This window comes from Pteronotus mesoamericanus, unplaced genomic scaffold, assembly GCF_021234165.1.
Source record: "Pteronotus mesoamericanus isolate MK-2021 breed Mesoamerican mustached bat unplaced genomic scaffold, CSHL_Meso_final contig_272, whole genome shotgun sequence".
Taxonomy (NCBI): domain Eukaryota; kingdom Metazoa; phylum Chordata; class Mammalia; order Chiroptera; family Mormoopidae; genus Pteronotus; species Pteronotus mesoamericanus.
The window spans coordinates 26,212-40,677 of record NW_026555116.1 but is presented as its reverse complement, the minus strand read 5'-3'; positions in this window follow the sequence as shown (position 1 = coordinate 40,677).

The following is a 14,466-nucleotide window of genomic DNA, read 5'->3' as shown; positions in this document are numbered from 1 at the left end:
GTATGCAAACTTGGTACTCACTTTTCTAAGAGTTTGTCATAATTGTCATTGAGCAATTTTCGTTCTTTTTCCAAATCTGCAACTCTTTCCTGAAACTAAGAATGATAATAGAGTGATTGAGATAAAATTTGAAAATCTATTGTCTTGCACAAGATTTCCCTTTTCTGTTGCAAAGTGGGGCTTGGGTGGGAGGTTTTCTACATCCATCTCCCCGTCTACAAGGGGCCAGTCAACTCGAAGACTTGAACCAATTAAAAGAGGGATAGAAACTTTTCTTGGAATTAATGAGGATTCTTTGAAGTAAATTAACATGGTGTCTGAGTTTCTGCTGTTAAGGAAGCAGAACACCAAAAGAGAGCAAAGACTTTGGAGAACAGATGTAAATATAAATCCCAGTTTTTCTCCTAATAGTATAATTTAAGCAAATTATCTAACCACTTGCAGCCTCATTTTTCTCATTTGAAAAAATAAAACAACCATAGTGTTGTTAAGACACACTCTTTAACAACCTTAAAATTAGAATGTAACTTACAATTGATGGTATCTTTCCATTCTCATTAATTACCTCCTTCAGCGTTATCTGCAGAATGGCCACATCCTCCAGCTGGCTCTTCAAGCTCACAGCTTTCCTGCTCTCCTCCTGCAGCTCTGCCCTGAGCTCATTCACTTGGCTGAGGAGGGCATCATGGGCTGCACTCTGGATTCCCTGATTCTGGGACAAAAGGAAAATTGCTCTGAGAATGGTCGCATCACCGACCAGGGCAGGACTCAAGACACCAGCCACCCTAGCTCTCATTAGTGGATGTTACAAAGAATGGCTTTGATTAATAGCAGGTTGCATTTGCACTGTAAATTGACCTTGTTTTCCACCCAAGAATTTCTCAGAAATTCTTGTTTCCCTGTTAGTGACGTTTTCCCACTCTGAGAAACTCTAACTCATAATTCGAGCCTTAATCTTCCCGAGGTTCAAATTAAACCCTGGCTCTAAGTGAAGTGCCACCTTTCACAGTGCCTTTACTTTCTAAGCTATTTGAATGCTTTTTATAATGACATATAATGACCCAGCAAAATGACAAGTTAAGTGGCATTTTTCTGGTGGACACCTATGGTGAGGAACTACAGTGACTGAACTCTGCTTTAGTGATTCTTAATAATGAACATTGATCCAGCTTCACCAGTACCCCACTCACAGGGGTGAGTAGGGCTGAATATATAACACCAGAGAAGATTTGCAACAACATTGTTATAGCTCATCATCTCACACATGCTAGAAGAATACTCTTAGGGATTTTTGAGCCAAGGCTGTAATTCTCTCTAGCAATGTGTTGAAAAATACTATTCTAAATATTTTTCAGCTCAGATCTCATATTTCAATTTTTATGAAAACAATATAACAAGTAGCTTCTGATAATAGTAGTAGTGTCATTTGTCTTAATAGAAAATATGAGATAATAACTTTGATTTAGTTGGCTAAATTCTGGTGTCACATTACTTGAAGATGAATCTGAATATTTTTGGTTTCATTACTCTGATTAATCAGAAAGAGAGATTCTTATTAAGTACCTTCTGGAGCAGAGTTTCATAAGCCTGAAAGAAAAAAATAAACATTACTCTATTGAAATGTCATTTTATTATTTTGATATTTATAACACAAATGTTTAAATATTTATTTTGTTTATTTATTTTTATAATCTTCATCCAAACATATGTTCATTGATTTTAGAGAGAGAGGCAGGGAGAGAGAGAGAAAGAAACATTGATGTGAGAGAGAAATATCAATCAGTTGCCTCCCATACAGACCCTGGCCAGGAATTGAACCCACAACTTTTGTATGTACAGGATGACATTCTAACCAACTGAGCAACCCAGCCAGGGATAAATATTTATTTTAAAAGACATTATTAAAAATTCCCATAAATCAACTCAACTTGAATACCTGTTTACTAATTAATTGCTGCTACTATTCCTTTGTGGTAGCTTGCCAGATAGTCTGTGAATGTAATAGACCACACCATTTCTTAAAAAGGAAAAAAAAAAAAAAAAAAGAAAGGGTCTTTTATTCAAATTTGCCTTGCACCTGGTGGTTTATCCAAGAAAAATACTTATTTTCAGACTAGGCATTATTACTTAGCATGTTTCAGAAAGGTCTCTTTCCAGTTTTAGAAATAGGAAAAAATAATAATAGCCAAACTAACAACAGCTGCTATTGGTTGAGCATGTTACTATGTGCTCCATTATATGTTACGTTATGATCATTATAATTGTTTCACGTATATTATCTCATTTAATCCTTATAGCAAGTCTGAGAGGTAGGTAGTACTGCCTACACTTGAAAAATGAGTAACCCAAAGCTCAGAGAGCTAAGTCACTTTGCTCAGACTCCAGGCTCTGCACTATTGACCATTATATTTTACTGCTAAGGCATTAAGAGAATGAAACTTGTTTTAGTACATGTGTATGAAAGTATGACTCAAAGGTAAATTGTTAAAGAAAAACAAATTGTAAAACCTACATTTTAAAAAACTGTGGATGATTATTCACCATTTTAGGTCATCTCTACTATTACCACGGACATGGATAAGGACATTCATTTTAGAATGGCTTTCTTCCTCTTTTCTTTTAATGCAACAGAAGAATAGGTAAATGTTATTGAAATCTAATCCCACATGGACAGGTATCCTCTGCCTTTTGAAAGTTCATATTCTGCCACATAGCATTTACAAAAGTGGTATTATGCACCAGTACCTGTTTTCACTAACTGATAGAAATCCAAAGAGGATTTTCTCTTTTAGAAAGAATGATGAATATCAAGAATAGCATTCAGCGTTTGTTTTGCAATGAGTCTTTACAGAAGCAGCACACAGCAAGAGTGGCACAGCCAGGCTCCTTCCCTAGAATGGTCCTCAGCGTCTCAGCATCGAGCTGCCAGAGCTTGAACTGTGTTTGTGTGCATCTGTGCTTTATCTTGATTTGTTTTGTGCATCTGTTAGCAAAATGCGTCCTAAGGTATCAGAAAGGCCTAAGAGAGCTCACCAGTGTGTTACACAGTGTAAAACTGGATGTAATTTAAACGTTTCAATGGTGGTGAATAAAATAAAGATATTGTGCTTGCTTTGACTGTGCCTGCATCCACCATTCGTACTGTTTACAGGCAAAGAGGAAGAATCTTGAAAGCTGCAAAAGTTACTATTGGTTCTGCTAGCTGCAAAGTGGTCTCTATTAGTCAGCATCCAATAAGAAATAAAATGCAGTCTGTTGCTTGAGTGGCTTGATGGGTGTGTAAAAAGCGGTGTGTATCATAGCATTCTTGCATTAATATGTTAGTTATTTATTTTTCAAATTAATTAATTTTATTTTACTTTATTTTGTACAAGGTGTTGGTATTTATTTGAAGGGCACAAATCCCAGAAAGTAACAAGGAGTAGTGTATAGATTCAACATATAGGTGCCTTGAATTAGCACAATTCATCCTGGATTTCAGGGTATATACTAACGTTCGCTGGGATGTTAGTGTTACTTGGTATGATTTGGTAGGTTATTTTGGGGGTCTTGGAACTCTCGAAAATTTTTCTATACAAATTAATAGTAATTGCCTCTTTGCTTTAGGCCATTTCAGCTTCTAAAAGCCTTATAAGAATGCTCTACTTTCAGATAGCAGGAGAACCTATGCAACTATTTACCCATACAATTTGAAATTATCTTCCCTCCCATATTTCTACATCCTTTAAGTGTTACCAAAATTAACCAAATCAAAAGAATACAAACATATGTGTGCATTGTTCTCTACAACACATAGATTTGGACGCTGGCCTTGCAGAGATGCTTTTAGTCTCCATCAGAACAGACACACCAAGGGTAGTCCTAACTGTCATCACTCTCAATCCATAGCACCACCACCCTCTAACCACCCAAGCCAGAAACCCAGGCTCATGTTTCATTTCTGCTTTTCCCTCATCCACTCTCTTTTGGTGATAAAGTCCATATTTTACTTCCTGGACGTCTCCCGGTACATTCTTTTCTCTGTGAGCCTCTCTAACCACCTTGGTTGGGACCCTTGTCTTTTCTTCCCTTTTATTCAATAAAAGAATGGTGCCAGCCTATCACTTAGACCCTCGATGCCCTACTTCCACCATTCAGATAGGAGTGTCTGTTGTGTGCTAATGAGAAAAGAGCATAAGCATTTGTGCCAGATAAACCTGGACTCAGAGCCTGTTCTGCCCCTTACCACCTACATGACTTGAGCAAGTTACTGAGCTTCTTTGAGGCTCAGTGCCTTTATCTGTTAAATGTACTTTCCTTGAGGGTTGTCAGGCTTAAATCAGATTATGCCTGTAAGTATCTAGTGTAGGGTCCAGTATTTAGAGCACTCACTTAAAACTGCTTTCCTTCTCTTTCCCTGCCACGGCTCTTGGCTTCCTAACTTAAGTACATTCTGCTTGTGGCTCTTGGCTGGAACATTAACCCTGATACAAATTAATCCCATTTAATTCCATCTTATCGGGTAGGGCTTGAGCCTTCTTCCTAATAGAGAGACAATGGGAAGCCATGGTAAAAGAATGGACTCTGAGTTGCAAAGCTTGGATTTGGATGTCACCTATAAGTTTTGTGATCTTAGACAAGTAACCTGATTTCTCTCAGTTGTGGTCTCCCATGTATAAAACGGAGACAATAATACTCCTATTTCTTTTTTTTATGCTCACCCAAGGATATTTTCTAAATTGACTTTAGAGAGAAAGGAAGGGAGAGAGAGAAACATTGATGTGAGAGAGAAGTTTCAATGGGTTGCCTCCCTTATCCACCGCAACTGGGGATTGAACTCGAAACTCAGGTATGTGCCCTGACTAGGAATCGAACCAGTGACTTTTTGGTGTACAGGACAATGCTCCAACCAACGGAACGATCTGGTCAGGGCAATACTCATCATTTGACTGATTGTTTTTTCTCCCCAAAAGCAGAGCTAATGATGGCAACTCACCTTTTGAACTTCCGTTAATTGAGCTTTTGTGGCTACCAGTGTGATATTCCTTTCATGTAAGAGCTTCTTAAGCCGAATCAGCTCAATGTTCTCCTTAATGGAAGCTCTAGAGAAAGAAGACAGTGCTAAAATATTATGTCTGAGAACTGACAAAATGATTTTCCCCATGATTTTGCAGTGATAAGAATCTCTTCTTCTTGCTTCTTGCCTATCTCCCCCACAACACACCAGAAACAGGAAGTGTATACACACTCCTGTAATAATCTCTTTTATCCCATTTCCACTCACACCAGCTGAGATTTGAGAGACTACCAACTTTAAATTCTGTGTTCTGAGAAAACATAACAGCTGTTTTTAAAAATTATGGTGCTCACAGTTTCCAATAAGCCTTGCAAAAACTTACCAAGTTTGAGCAGTGTTTCCTAAAAGAAACAAAAAAAGTGTGGCTATGGATGGGAGACACAAGGGAAGATTGTACTTTCTGATCCTAGGAGATCATGGTTTCTTGATTGTTTGGAAAGTATTGGGAGAATTTGGGCCCACTAGACTATCTCAGTGATCCCCAATTCTAGCTGCTTATTAGAATCATTTGGAAAAATCTTTAAAATTACACTGTCTGTAGTCCAGTGGTCTCCAACCTCCCTCCTCCTCATCCGTGGAGGCAGATGCATTACTATCTGAGCTCTACCTCCTGTCTCCCCCTAACTCCTACCCTGGTCCCTGGAAAAACTGTCTTCCATGAAACTGGTCCTTCGTGCAAAGAAAGGCTGGGGACCGCTGCTAGTCCACCCCAAAATAACTGAAAGGGAATCTCTGGGGTGGGGCCCAGGCATACGCAGTTTGAAAAAGTCTCCAGGTTGAAAACTTACGGCCACACAAAAACCTGTACATAGATGTTACGGCAGTTTCATTCATAATCTCCAAAAATTTGGAAACAACCAACTTGTCCTTCAGAAACTGAATAGGTATACAAATTGTGGTCCATCCAGACAATGGAACATTATTTGGTACTAAAGAGAAATGAATTACCAACCAATGTCATCCCAATAAATTTAATGAAAATAATAATAAAAATAAAGAAATGAGCTATCAAGCCATGAAAATGCATGGAGGAAACTTAAATGCATATTGTTCAGTGAAAGAAGCCAACCTGAACAGGCTACATACTGTGTTTCCAACTATATGACATTCTGACAATTACAAAATCAGACAGTAAAAAGATCTGTGGCTTCAGGGGTAAGGGGATAGAAAGGAATGAATAGGCAGAGCACAGAGGATTTTTAGGGCAGTGAAACTACTCTGTATAATATTATAATGGCAGATATAAGCCATAATGCATTTGTCCTATGGAATGTACAACACAAAGAGTGAACCCTAAGGCAAACTATGGCCTTTGGGTGATAGTGATATGTCAGCACAAGTTCATCCATTATAACAAATGTGCCACTCTGGTGTGGCTGTTGACAGTGGGGAAGGCTGTGTGGAGGTGACAGAGGGGGGTTAATGTTAATGGGAAATAATCTGTACTTTCTGCTCAATTTTGTTGTGAACCTAAAACTATCCTAAAAAATAAAGTTTATTTTATTTTACTTTTTTAAAGCTTTTGTTTATTTATTTTTAGAGAAAGGGGAAGGGAGGGAGAAAGAGAGGGAGAGAAACATCAATGTGTAGGCGCCTCTCATGCAACCCTTACTGGGGACCTGGCCCACAATACAGGCATGTGCCCTGACTGGGAATTGAACCAGTAGTGACCCTTTGGTTTGCAGGCTGGCACTCAATCTACTGTGCCACACCAGCCAAGGCATAAAGTCTATTTTTTTAAAAAAAAAGTTCTCTAGGAATTGATGCACAGTGATGAGGATAAAAATGTTTTTCTTCAATGAAGTGAAGCAGCAAATCTTCTATTGTACATAAGCATCCCTTTTAGGTTAATCCACTTCTTAACTGACTTGGGGGTCCAGGTCTACTTTTAAAATTGAAGTTAATCTCAAGCATTCTCTTTTCCTCTGAGACTGAGGAAAAATGCAAATAAGAATCTCTTGCCCTTGTTGGTGTGGCTCAGTTGGGCATGGTCCCGCAAAGCAAAAGGTTAGGGCACATATGAGATGCAACCAATGTTTCTCTGACACATCAATGTTTCTCTCCCTCTTTTTCTGCCTCCCTTTCCCTCTCTCTAAAAATAAATAAATACAATTTTTTTTTAAAGAATCTCTTGCTTTTTCAGTTTATTATGGCTTAAGGCATGGAAGGCCACACTCTTACCGAAGCTCTGTGGCCTTCTGAGCATACTCCAAAGAGCCTCTCTGTTTAAAATCTTCATCTCTGGACCATATTTCCTCAGGAGACTTGGATGGTTCTTCTGCTTGCGTGGTATTGCTGGTCATGACGTGGGCACTGTCAAGCATGCATAAACCAATAAATTTACTCATAATTATGACTTTGCTGAAATAAATCATACTTTTAGAATTCGGAACATTAAACACAAAAAGAAGAAATAGAATTTGCTGTACAGAGATGGAGAATTGGGCTCTCAATATATAAAAAGAAGTTAGAGGATTTAGTAATCTTGGTATGTGTGGAAGATAATCTGACTAAATATAGCTTTTAAGTGCCAAAAAATGTAAATGAATTACAGCCTAAGGGACAAGAAAATAAAGAGAAAAAGAGGGAATAGCTTCAATTAAGGCAAGGCCTTTAGTTTTCTTTCCTTGGAAGAGGAGAAATGCTTAACTTCCATTTTTAAGCAATGAAGTTAGAATTTGACCTATGGTTGACTTTCATCTTCTCTGATTATGCTCAAAAGACTAAAAAATACCAACATTTACTTGTTCCCTAATGATGTATTTTCAATTAAAGCTGAAAGAGTACCATGCGGGTTGAATGGAAAACACTCACACTTCGCTGGGTTCACTGGATATTTCCCCTCTGGTTTTCTCATTTGTCACACGCTCCTTTAAGGTAGGAGGGGCTGTGTAGCTCGGTCTGTCCCTTGGCTCTGAAAGTTGAGACAGAGGATGCAGACTCTGGCAGCAGACTTCTCTAGAATACCGCTGGGGCACCAAGCCCTGGAAATAGGGAGCCCTGCGACTGAGGAAATCTTTATGTGACCACTGATCCCAGAGAAGAGGTTCTTGGTCTCTACCCTTGCAGAGATAGGCAACTACAGATTTTTAAGTCAACTGGACTACAGAGTCTCAAGTGAGTATAAAACGGGAGAAAATACAAGCTTGTCCAGGGCAGAGACTTTATGTCTAATTCTAATACATCTTTATTTCTAGTGCCTGGTGTATAATTGATATTCAATAATGCTGAAGTTAAATTGAACTAAAATTTAGAATTATTTAGTTTTTCTACTTTTAGCTGTTTTTGCAAAGATTTGGTTGGCTCAAGAAGGGAGCTTAGGAATAGAGGAGCATATTAAACAAAACCTAACATTGAATCCCCAGGGTAAAGACACTCCATTCCTATGGATCTAAATCAGGGCTGAGTAGTCTAAGAGAAGGAAATTTACACACAAAGTTTTACTTAATTTAATGTTGTGTTTCACAACAGGCAGAAACTCTTAGCCTCTTGGAATACAGGAAGAGGAGAAATTGCAGCTCCTCACTCACAGCTTGACTTTTAGACTGGGCTTCAGGAATGGGCTTTGGGAATCTCTGAACCCATGGAATTGCACACAAAGTTTTGTCTATGTGTTGTGTATTTTTCTTGGGAGGAGGCCTCGCTTTGGTTGATCATGGTTTCAAAGGAGTTCACCTCCCCCAAGAGGCTCCGAACCCCAGTTTTAGAGGCACAGTCACTTGGCCCAGAGTCCCAGAGTCCCAGAGTCCCAGAAGAGGGACCTATCTTTAAGATCACTGCGGCTTACACCTGAGTGGGAGGGACATCAATGTTATCTCTACGTCTGTTTTATAGGCCTGCTGCAGGACTTCACCAGCAAATTCCCGCTGCCTTTGTCGGATTCTCCTCTTTGCAGTATTTCAGGGTGAACTGAGAATTTTGAACTTGACATCCCACCCAGAAGGGAAAAGAACCCCCCAACCTTTTGCGGAGGTAGAAAGGAATGAGAATAAGAGAACAAGTAACAAAATGGGATGGTGGACAGAATAAAAGCAGTGAGGAGGAGAATGCGGGCGTCAAATCAGCCTTTCCCCAGGGTTCCAGCCCTGTCGGGGACACGCCCCTGCCTGAGCCTCACCCCTGCTGGGTTTCTCCGGCCCTGGCGCCCCGGCGCTGCGGGGCTGTCTCTGTCCCACGTGGGCCCGCGGCTGCATGCGGCGGGAAACAGGGCTGCCTTCGCGCTGGAATTGCTGTGGTGGCCCAAGCGTTAGGGGACGCCGGTGCTTAGGGGGACGCTGCGGCCACCCCGTGTTCTGCCGCCGCCTAGCGGGCTCGGAGAGCTGCTTCAAGGTCGCCACCTCTGCTATTGGGTCCCGACGCACAGCGGTCAACCGCAGCAAGGCTGTCCTCATCCTACGGGCAACAATAGAATTCGTGGTATGTGACATCTGTGATGGGTATTTCTACAGTTTATTCGGTGGCAAATAACCTGAATTGATCTGTGATATAAATTTATCTACTATAGTCCATTATTTACACTTAAAATTTTTATTGAAAAAAAATTCTGTCCTGAATGCACTGTAACACTTTGAGGCCAGGGACATAGTGATTCGTTCCATCTTTGTCCATTCTGTTGTAGCAATCACAATATATTTGTGTATATATTTAGTTTTAAATCATATACATTTACTTCTGTACTAATAAATTATGGCCATTATAAAACATAAACAAAATACTAATTTTAAAGGGGAAATAATTAAATGTAAGTAGAAATTTTAATACTTACTTTCCCCATTCCAATTGTCTGCACACCTGCATATATGTGCCCAACTTTAAGGATTACTATTTTACAGCCCCTAGTACACACTGAGCTTTGTCTACAGTGGATAGTCAATCATTGCTTATTGTCTTGACCTAAAATCATGCTTTTTACTATTACCATCAGATTTTGTGGTCCCTCTGCCTGCCAGCTCTGGCATTTACTGACCATGTGTCCTTGGGCCTGTCATTAACATTTTGTGCTCAATTTCCTAATCTATAAATAAAGACAAAAACTGCACTTGCTTCATTAGATTGTTATGAGGATTAAATAAGTTTATATATATAGAGTGCATAGGACAGTGGTGGTACACTTTAAGCATTGTATGAGATAGCTATTATTATATCTAGATAAAGAAATCAAGGCATAAAGTAGCTAGGTAACCTGCCCAAAGCCAGGGACGGGGGATAGAACCCAGTTTAGCCACTTAATATCTATAATCTCAAGGACTTTTTGGTTACCAACCAAGAAGCAAGATTTTTTGACCCATGCAACATTCTGACTTCAGATTCTTGAGTTCTCCACAATATAAAAGAATCTCCAGCTCTGAATAGCACTGGCTTACAGTAGAAGCTTTTGATCTTGTAGATTCTAAATGAAGTTCTGACCGCTGTTGGGCATTACCATAAAAAATCAAAAAGCTGCTTTTGACATGAGAGAATTGGTCTGACATAGCTAGTCCTCAGTGTTGTTTGAAGTTTTCCTGGTATTTACAACTAGGTCCTGCTATTGTCCTGTTGGACACAATCTCACAGAATACAAACATCAGACAAGGCCACTTGAGACCAAGATAGAATGATACAAAATAAGTCTACTGCATAATATTGTCTAAGCACAGACAAAAAGCGAGGTCACTGTGCCACCACAAAATATGCAACATCCTTCTCTCCTGGCTAATATTAGTGACCACTACTTCTTTACCTATTACAGGTATAGCCTCACTATAGTCTACCCACCCTATAGATAAGATTTTTGAGATATGCAAACATAAAAGTGTCTCTACTTCCTGAAATTTCCAAATCTGGAGCAAATTCCTGTTACCTTGGACTCTTCTCCAAATCACCCAACTGAAGCTCAAATCCTATAAAAGGTTCTTTCTAAAGCATTCCTACTGAGCCCTGAGTGGATTGAGTACCAGCCTGCGAACTATAGGATTGCCAGTTAGCTTCCCAATCAGGGCACATGCCTGGGTTGTGGGCTGCTCCCCAGTTGGGAGCATGTGAGAGGCAACCCCACATTGATGCTTCTCTCCCTCTCTTTCTCCCTCCCTTCCTCTCTCCCTAAAAATAATAAATAAAATCTTTTTTAAAAATTTAAAACATTCCTAGATGCCTTTAGTTCCCCATGGTGTGCATTTTTTTCTAGCTGCAATGAGTGGTAAACTCAACTTGCTCACCTATAGGCGTGTTCCTGTTGATCTTTGGCTGGAAGTCACTGACAGCAATATCTTCAAAATATGTCCTAGAGATAATCCTGTAACTTTCATTCTTCCCATTTGTCTATGTACCCATACTACATCTCAGAGTCCTCTCCAGGTCCCCGGTGCACTTTTAAAAGCCAATACCTTAAGGTCACTGTATATAGGTTTTTGACTTAAGAGCTTTCAGTTCTGCCACTCACTAGCTGTGACTTTGGGCATGTTGCTTAACCTCTTGGTTAGTTAATACATATAAAGCACTTACAACATACCTCCATATAGTAAATGATCAATATAATTTTTGGTTTTGTTTTACAAATTAAAAATAAAAAACCTCTTCTCTTACTTAATCCCATAGTCTTTGTTCCTCGAGACTTTGACCATTCCCCCTGTCCCTACTCCCTCTTTGGTGACTAGAGCAGGATCCTGCTCAGGATCTTACTCTGTGAGTGAAAATAGCTCTTGATGATGCTTCCTGGCCAATGGCCACAGTCTATCGACCTACTTGGCAAGAAAACCAAATAAAGCAATATTGCTTTCAAAAGTTATTCTTGCAGTTAACCATTTTTGACATTTGAATTATTTTCTGGTGAAGACAACTCAGGAAAATGTATTCTTTTTGGTTTAGTGTGGTGTAGGCCTGATGTAGATAGAGCTTTTAAAGATGTAGGTAATTGACGTACCTTTTGATCTCATCTTGTTGTTTCCAAGAAAGCTCCTTCAGCAGCATGTGCTCTTCACGAAGACGAAACAAACTGTCCTCTAATTCTTCCTGGCTCATCTTGCTAAAAGTTGGTGGAATTTTTATATTCTTACCTAAAGTTCCAGGAGAGAGTAAATAGAGATTATTTTTACATGAAATTTTAAAAAACCCATCAGGTTTGTCATCACATTTTGTCCAGAAGGCTTAAGTCTTTCTTGAGTCAAGTATTTAAGAAGAAATGAAGAAGTATATGAAACATGTGCTAATGGACCTCTTTATCAAACCATATCACTCTTGCATAAAGAATATCATTCCATACTATTCCAGTATGAGGTATAACTCAACTTCCTGTCTAGAAAGTACATTCTCAAAAAATATCAAATGGGGCTGTTAGTCTACCTAATTTGTCTTTTTAATTTATTCTTCTATTTTTTTCTCCTTATTGTATAATTAGACCTAGACAAGAATTATGCCCATAACTGTCTTTAAATCTTCCATAAGAAAAAGGATAAAAGCATTTCCTTTTTTTTAATTGTTATTCTATTAGAGCTGTCCCAATTTTCCCTCTTTCTCCTCCTCTGCCCAGCACACAACCTGCTCCCACAGTCAATCCCCATACCATTGTCTATGTCCATAGGTCATTCGTATGTTTTTTGACTAGCCCTTTTCCCTTCTTTCCACCATTATTCCCCTCCCCACTACCTTTTGGCCTCTGTTATTCTGTTCCATGTTTCCATGTCTCTGGTTCTATTTTGCTTGTTAGTTTATTTTGTTCACTAGAATCCTCTTTTAAGTGAGATCACATGGTATTTGTCTTTCACTGACTGGCTTATTTCACTTAGTATAATATTCTCCAGTTCCATCCATGTTGTTACACAAAGTAGGACTTCTTTCTTTCTGCTCTGTACTATTCCAGTGTGTAAATGTACCACAGTTTTTTGATCCACTCATCTACTGGTCGGCACTTAGGCCATTTCCAACTATTGGCTATTGTAAATAGCGCTGCTATGAACATAAGTGTGTGTAAGTTCTTTTGAATTGGTGTTTCTGGATTCTTAGGGTATATTTTCTGCATGAATTGCTGGATCAAAAGCAGTTCCATTTTTAATTTTTTGAGGAAATTCTATACTGTTTTCCACAGTAGCTGCACCAATCTTCATTCCCACCAACAGTGTGCTAAGATTCCCTTTCTCCACATCTCTGCCAGCATTTGTTGATTTATTAATGATAGCCATTTTGACAGAAATGTAGTGATATCTCATTGTGGTTTTAATTTGCATCTCTCTGATGGTGAATGATGTTGAGCATCTTTTCATATGTCTATGGGCCATCTGTATGTCCTCCTTAGAGAAGTGTCTATTCAGGTCCTTGCCCATTTTTGAATTGGATTGCTTGTCTTCCTGGCGTGGAATTATATGAGTTCTTCATATACGTATATATATAGAAACAAACATAAGGAGGCTGCCAAAGCAAAGAGATAAAGAAACATGGCCCAAATGAAGGAACAGAACAAAATGGAGTGGAGATAAGCAAGCTCTCAGATGCAGAGCTCAAAACACTGGTTATAAGGATGCTCAAAGAACTCAGTGAGGACCTCAACAGTATAAAAAAGATCCAGTCCGAAATGGAGGATACACTAATTGAAATGAAGAGAAATTTACAGGGAAACAACAATAGAGTGGGTGAAGCTGAGAATCAAATCAGTGATTTGAAACATAAGGAAGCAAAAAAACAAAAAAACAACCAGTGAGAACAAGAAGAAGAAAAAAGTATCCAAAAAAATGCAGATAGTATAAGCAGCCTCTGGGACAATTCCAAGAGGTCCAACATTCACATCATAGGGGCACCAGAAGGAGAATAGAAAGAGCAAGAAATTGGAAATCTATTTTAAAGAATAATGAAAGAAAACTTTCCTAATTTGGCAAAAGAAATAGACATGCAAGTCCAGGAAGCACAGAGAGTTCCAAACAAGATGGATGCAAAGAGGCCCACTCTAAGACACATCATAATTAAAACACCAAAAGCTAAAGATGAAGAGGTAATCTTAAATGTGGCAAGAGAAAAGCAGTTAGTTACCCACAGGGGAATCCCCATAAGGCTATCAGCTGATTTCTCAAAAGAAACTGCAGGCTAGAAAAGATTGGCAAGAAACATTCAAGGTCATGAAAAGCATGGACCTACAGCCAAGATTGATCTCTCCAGCAAACATCATTTAGAATTGAAGGGCAGATAAAGAGTGTCCCAGACAAGAAAAATCTAAAGGAGTTCATCATCACCAAACCATTATTACATGAAACATTAAAGGGACTTATTTAAGAAAAAGAAGATCAGAACTATGAACAATACAATGACAACAAATACCTATCTATGAACAATTGAATCTAAAAATCAAACTAAGCAAACAAGAACACAGATGGAATTATGTATACGGAGAGCATTTTGATGATTGCCAGATGGGAGCAGGGTTTGGGGGAATGGGTGAAGAAGTGAGG